The 7,025-nt window shown below is 49.5% G+C and overlaps 1 non-coding gene across 1 annotated transcript; it reads right to left on the bottom strand.

The window, feature by feature from the left end:
• Positions 1-6,087: 6,087 nt before the first annotated feature.
• Positions 6,088-6,227, bottom strand: LOC120363689 (U4 spliceosomal RNA). The gene has a single exon (XR_005579146.1). It is a non-coding gene; the product is annotated as a U4 spliceosomal RNA (small nuclear RNA).
• Between the last annotated feature and the right edge of the window lie 798 nt (positions 6,228-7,025).

Raw genomic sequence — 7,025 nt, 5'->3', positions numbered from 1 at the left:
CCACAGTCTCTGTAAGGAGGGGCCCTTCGAATCTGAGGTCTCTCTTATCCACCCTCCTGGCTCTGCACTACTTGTCCTCAGGAGACGGCAGGAGGCTGGGGTCCTCCCCAGTCTGACACCCTTTGCCTGTGAAGTCACGAAGTGACCCCATCCTATTTTCCTGCATAGACCCTAGAATAAGTTTTGAAAAACTACGTAACACTTCACACGTTTTTAGGTAAACAGTTCCAATTTGTGTTATAAGTTTAAATCATGTTAAAAGATTTCTTTTCTTACATATGGTATTTTGTCTCCCTCCTTTATTTTATTTTTTTGAGTCAGGGTCTCGCTCTGTTGCCCAGGCTACAGTGCAGTGGCATGATCTCTGCTCACTGCAGCCTCTGCCTCCTGGGCTCCAGCGATTCCCCCACCTCAGCCTCCCAAGTAGCTGGGACTACAGGTGCCCGCCACCACACCTGGCTGAATGTTGTAGTTTTAGTAGAAACGGTGTCTCACCGTGTTGACCAAGCTGGTCTTGAACTCCTGATCTCAAGTGATCCACCCACCTTGGCCTCCCAAAGTGTTGGGATTACAGGCATGAGCCACCACGCCTGGCCCCAAGAATCTTTCTAAAACTCTCCTTGCCTTGACCTCAGAGTCCTCAAGAACACTGTATTCAGAAATTGTCTCTTTTTTGGTGTTCTAGAGGTGTTTGCGCCCCAAGGCAATTCAGGATGGATGAGAAAAAGGCTTTTCTTTTGCTCATAGAGAAGACTGTTGTGCACGGGGGTTGGGGGAGGGCAAACGACCCTGCAGAATGCTGGCACATTCTTGGCAGATCAATTTCAGGAAGCCGAGAACCTGGAAATTGATTTATTGATTCCTTTATAGCAACCCGTATCCACTAAAAAGCCTTTGTGGGCTTGGGTTTCATTGAAGACCCATGAAATGAAGGAAGGAATAAGTTCACCCTTATTCCCTTAAGGTGAACTTATCCGTATCAGTCGTGACCTAAGCATTGTGCGCTTCGTCCATCACCAGGACCCGCTGTGTGCCACACACTCCCTGTGCTGGCTGGTGGGGAAAACTCACCCACAATCCCTGCTCTCTCTGCAGAGCCCGGGACAGGGGGCAGTGCTGTGGAGGGGATGTGGGGGCACGGCCAGGGGGAATTCAGCTTAGGCTGGTGATAGGGTGTGGTGGAGGCATAGGGAGGACTTCAGGGAGAGGGTTGTCCTCTCTGAGGCCTGGAGGAGGCATGAATGAGCCAAGAAGGAGGCCAGAGGAGTGTGGGGAAGGACTCTGCAGCCGGGAGGCTGGAGGGGCATCTTGCCCAAATGCGTCAGTCCAGACAAAGATCAGGAAACCGTAGGCAGTTTAGTCAATTGCCTGCATTGCAGAGAAACAGAAATACGAAGGCCACACACTGCAATTAGTGACTCGCCATGACTTAGGATCCAGACACCTCAGCTGGAAGGCCGGGACAGTGACTTCTCTTCCCCAGGGCTGCTATGTATTTTAGCGTGCTTCCACTTCAAGGCATTTAACCACGGTTGATGAATGACGCGTGAGTACATGGTGGAGTCATCTCCAGTTCAGAGAGGGGACTGCTCAGACGCGCTCCCACGCTGGGGTCGGGCAGCCCAGGATGCTGCCTCTGGGTGGGCAACAGCGGCCTCGCCTCTGCGCTCCTTTCAGGTGCTGCCAACCTTACCAGGTGCGAATGCAGCTGCCTCAGTGGAGGAAGGGAATGGTCTTGGCCAGGTGCTGCCACCACCGAGCGGGGCCAGCCACTTGCCCGTCAGCGGGGTGGCACAGCTTGGCACCTTTGTTCTCACATTTGCTTTTCTTTCCTGAACTTGGCACAGCAAAGCCAGTCTCAGGAGGAGAACTCCTTCCCAAGAGGAGGTTAAGCGTCTTGGATTTAGTTTCCAATATGACTTGCCTGACTTTTTTCCACTTCACAGAGATAAGTGAAAATCCCACAGGTAACATTTGCTCTTGCCAAAAGACCAGCTTGCTCAGGCCTGGCAGAGGAGGCGGGGAGAGCGCGGGCCAGAGGCCAGTGACAGCCCCAGAGGCCACCCACTGGAGCCACCGGTCAAGGCCACAGGCACCCAGGGAAGGCTGGGGGCTACCGGAAACGCTGCGAGGTGACCTGGAGGGCCTCGTGCCTGAGTGGAGGGTCTCCGGAGCCCCGGCAGCAGCAGTGGCTTTTGCCATTTTGTCTGCTGCGGGCTGTCGGCTGGTGCGCAGCGGGGCTCCGCTTTAATTTCTGGTTTGCTGGAGGCTTTCAGATGAAGGCGTGAGCTGAGAACTACCCAACTCCTGGTGGCTGTGCTAACTCGAGTGTGACAGTCAGAGGCACACTCTGCCAGGACTCCGTCATCGTCGGCGTGGGGGCCAGGTGAGGAGGCGTCCTGTTAACCAGAAAGGTGCATTTTTCTCCATTTAGCTTCCAGGTTGCGGAGGTGTAGGCCTATCTTTCTGGAGACCATCCTGGCCCAGGCGGGCCCCCTACAGGGCCGAGTGTGACTACAGACAGGCTGCAGAAGGTGTGAGCGCCAGGTGGGGCCCGGAGAGGGGTGGCAGGCTCCCTCTTGCTTGCTTCTGGCTAATCACTGTTATGAGCTTGCAAATGGCTCTTTACACAGCGGCTCCCCAGGAGACCGGCAGGTTCTGGAATAAAATATGATGCCAAGCTCCCTTCTATCCATTCTCCTGGCTAATTTTCAAAGCACTGACAAAAATATCCCAGAGCAGCTCATGCAAAGTAGATGCTTAATAAGTATTCAGTGAACCACCAAGCAAATCACAATAAATGACATAAATGACACTGTGGCATCAACATGCTGGGCTTGGACTTGATGCCCCAGAAAATAAGGGCTGTGGCTTTTGAATCTGCCTTGCAGAAAAATAGAATTTTTTTCTAATATTTTTGGTGATGATGACGATGAATCCCGTCCGAGTCCTCTGAGCTGTAGAATGGAATAGTGGAGCTTAAAAGTAAGAGTTCTGTGTGTCCATAAGGAAAAGTGGAACAGGAAGTATGAAATCACTGTAATGCGGAAAACACCTGGCTGTGGCTCCAGGGAAGTCTTTGATGCTCTTGCAGGAAACTTACCAATACAATACATCCCTTGGCCTGGGAGGCCCCTGGAGAGCACAGGAGCGTCTTTCTTTGTACCAGTGTACCCCTTTCTATCCAGAGGTTAGTGGGAGCATGTGCTTGTTCACTAGGGCTCCCACAATGTACAGCAGACTGGGTGGCTTCCACACCTGAAGTGTATGGCCCCCACATTCTGGAGCCTGGAGGTCTGTGAGCAAGGTGTCCGCAAGGTTGGCTCCTCCTGGGGCTGGCCATGCCTTCTCCCCTGGCTTCTGGAGTTTACCCTGGCAATCTTTGGTGTTCTTTGGCTTGGAGAGAGGCCTTACCCCGGTCACCGTCTTTTTCTGTATATAGTGCTCTTCCTCTGCGACTCTCTGTGTCCATATTTCTTTTTTTTAATGAGAACACCGGTCATATGGGATTAGGGCCCAGCCCCCTCCAATATGACCTTATCTCAGCTTAACTAATTGCACCTACAACAACCCTAAGTCCAAATAGGGTCACATTCTGAGGGACTGGGGGTTAGGATTTGAACACGTGCATTTTGAGGGGACATGGGCACATAACAGAGCATTCCCACAGCTTTGAGAACGAGAGTGAGAGGAACACCTGTTGGACAATTGCATGTGAGAGGTGATGAGGGAAAAGGAGGGAGGCAGAAAACGAAGGACAAAAACGACTGGGGGAAGCAATGGTGGGCAAGAAGGAGCGAGAGCCCGAAGCGTCAGGCAGCGGGGATTTCTAATGGGCTGCTGGCGTCCATGGATTCATTCATTCATTCCTTCATTAGTGAGCCCTGCAGTTTGCTAGCACTGTCTAGAATATACATAATGCAATATATGATATGCATAATTTGGAGGAATGGGTTCCAGTCCCTCAATGAACTTCTAACTTAGCTGAAAAATTAGAAGTGTAATATTGAAATAATGCATTCATTCATTCCACAGATAATATTGAATGTGTCTTGTGGACCAGGTACTGACCTGTGAGGGGGGCTTTTGAAGCCAGGGGTCATTTCTTGCTTAGCTTCCTGTCCTCAGAGCCAATCTACTGGTTGATTTGTTACAGTAACAGCACGGTGACCTGATTCGTTAAGGTGATAGTATCTTCTCTAACAAATAAACTCCAAAATCTCAGTGGCTTAACACTGAGGGTGTTAATTTCTGTCTCACATGAAGTTTCTGATCAGGAGCAGGGTGTGGCGATAGGGTATATGCTCTGCTCCATGCAGTCATTCAGGGCCTCAACCTATCAGAACCTCCACCATCTGCAATATGTGGCTTCCAAGTTACCCTCAGTATTGACTTCCAGCTGGTAGATGAGCGGAGGACTAGAGCCATGCTGCCCACTGCAATAGCCACTGGCTGCTTGTGGCTAAATTTACATTGGAACTAAATACAATTAAAAATTCAGTTCGTTGGTCTCATTAGTCACATTTCAAGTGTGGCTTGTGGCTACCATGTTGCACAGCACAGATACAGAACATCGCTGACATCATATATGTTCTGTATATATACAGAACATAGGTGGCACTGGTCCAAAGGATGGTGCATGGGAAATACAGGGGACGGAGGGAAGGCTGGGAAGGCGCACACCACTTCCACAGTTCTAGTGTTCAGGGAGTGCTTAGCAGGTAGGAAGCTGAGGGAAGAAATATGTCAATGGGTTGAAAGTATTAACTGGAAAAAAAATTTACAAGATTTATAAATTGGGAAAAGGACATCTTATAACTTCGTATCTTTTCCTTTTCCTTTTTTTTTTTTTTTTTTTGAGACAGGGTCTCACTCTGTCACCCAGGCTGGAGTACAATGATGCTATCTCGGCTCACTGCAACCTCTGCCTCCCCGGCTCAAGTGATTCTTGTGCCTCAGCCTCTTGGGTAGCTGGCATTACAGGTGTACGCTACCATACCCAGGTAACTTGTATTTCTAGTAGAGATGGGTTTCGCCATTTTGGCTAGGCTGGTCTCAACCTCCTGGCCTCAAGTGATTCACCTACCTTGGCCTCCCAAAGTACTGGGGATTACAGGTGTGAGCCGCCACACCTGGCCGGCAAAGAAAACCTTCTTTCTTTTTTTTTTTTTTTTTTTTAGACAGAGTCTTGCTCTGTCACCCAGGCTAGGGTGCAATCTTGGCTCATTGCAACCTCCACCTCTAAGGTTCAAGCAATTCTCTTCCCTCAGTCTCCTGTGTAGCTGGGATTACAGGTGCGTGCCACCACACCTGGATAATTTTTGTATTTTTAGTAGAGACAGGGCTTCACCATATTGGTCGGGCTGGTCTCGAACTTCTGACCTCATGATCTGCCTGCCTCGGCCTCCCAAAGTGCTGGGATTACAGGCGTGATCCACTGTGCCTGGCCGAAACCCTGCTTCTTATAAAGGGTTATAGCCTGCAAGTTGGCCATTCTGCAGACTGGAAAGCACAGCCTCAGGCCAAAGCCAGAGACAGGCACTTGGAGGGCAGAGGGGCTAGGGTAGGAGATTTACACTGAATGGGTTGGCTAAACAGACATAGTCAACAGATTACAGGAGGAGCTGTTAGTATTCAGCAAGGTGGTCCCGAGACATGTATTAAACAAACATACATGTAATATACAACCCGTGTTCACCTTGGGGTGGAGACCTAACATTTCAGTGTATTACATTTAGGCCCTATGAATCCGAAGGTCTTTTCAGGACATGAAGGCACCCAGTGCACAGCCTCAGTCAACTGGACAGAATGAGTTCACAGTCACTCGGTGGGTCTCAGCAGGAGAAAGTTATTTAACTCAGTCTCTTGTCCAGTCGAAGCTGTAGTTGCGGCAGGTGGAACAGGGGCTCAGTGAGTGTCTGGTGGCTGGTAAGCTGCAGGTGCTTCAACATTGCTTACCTCCAGGCCAGTGCTTGTTCAGCTGCTAGAGAAAACAAAAACAAAAACAAAAACAAAAACAAAAAAAAACCTTGTGGCAGTTAGGGCACGATTTATTCTTTTCTTTTCTTTTTTTTTTTTATGATTCAGTCTCCGTGGAGACTGCCAAAAATTGCCAACGCTGACTATATTTCAAGTCATCACGGCAGGGTATTGGGAAAAGTTTCAATTAGCAATAATTGCGCCTTGGATAAACCTCATTGGCTACGATACTGTCACTGCACAAAGCTATTCTTTTTTTTTTTTTTTAGACAAAGACTCTCAGTGATGCCCAGTCTGGGTGCAATGCTCACTGCAACCTCCATTTCCCAAGTTCAAGTGATTCTCTTGCCTCAGCCTCCCAAGTAGCTGGGATTACAGGTGCATGCCACCACACCCAGATGTTTTTGTTTTTATTTTTTTGAGAAAAGGTCTTGCTCTGTCACCCAGGCTGGAGTGCAATGGCATGATCTCAGCTCATTGCCACCTCTGCCTTCCAGGTTCAAGCAATTCTCCTGCCTTAGCTTCCTGAGTAGCTGGGATTACAGACGTGTGCCACTATACCTGGCTAATTTTTGTATTTTTAGTAGAGACGGTGTTTCACCATGCTGATCACGCTGGTCTTGAACTCCTGACCTCATGATCCTTCTGCCTAGACCTCACAAAGTGCTGGGATTACAGGCATGAGCCACTGCGCCCGGCCCAGAACTCAGTTTTTAAGGTTTCTTTGGGACCCACTTGACCAAGAGAAGGTTCGGTTGGTTGGAGGGCTTAGGATTTAATTTTTAGTTTACAAAAGCAAGAGGAAGAACATTCTAGACAGGGTCATAGTGAGCAAAGGATCCCAGAGGCAGGAAGGTGCTTGCAGGGTTTAGAGTTCAGGGAAGAGGCCAGCAGAGCCTGGTGGAGAGCAATGGGCTGACAAGCTGGTGAGAGTTCGGGTGACGTTGGCGCTGGCTTTCATCGCACAGCCTGCTTCTGAGAAGCTTCGGTCCTTTCTTCATTATCAGTAATGCTCTCAAAATGTCCCAGAGCCACCGGTTTGGGAA

The sequence above is a fragment of the Saimiri boliviensis genome, chromosome 3 (genome assembly GCF_048565385.1).
Source record: "Saimiri boliviensis isolate mSaiBol1 chromosome 3, mSaiBol1.pri, whole genome shotgun sequence".
In the NCBI taxonomy this organism is placed as follows: domain Eukaryota; kingdom Metazoa; phylum Chordata; class Mammalia; order Primates; family Cebidae; genus Saimiri; species Saimiri boliviensis.
This window is presented reverse-complemented; position numbering and strand designations above follow the sequence as displayed.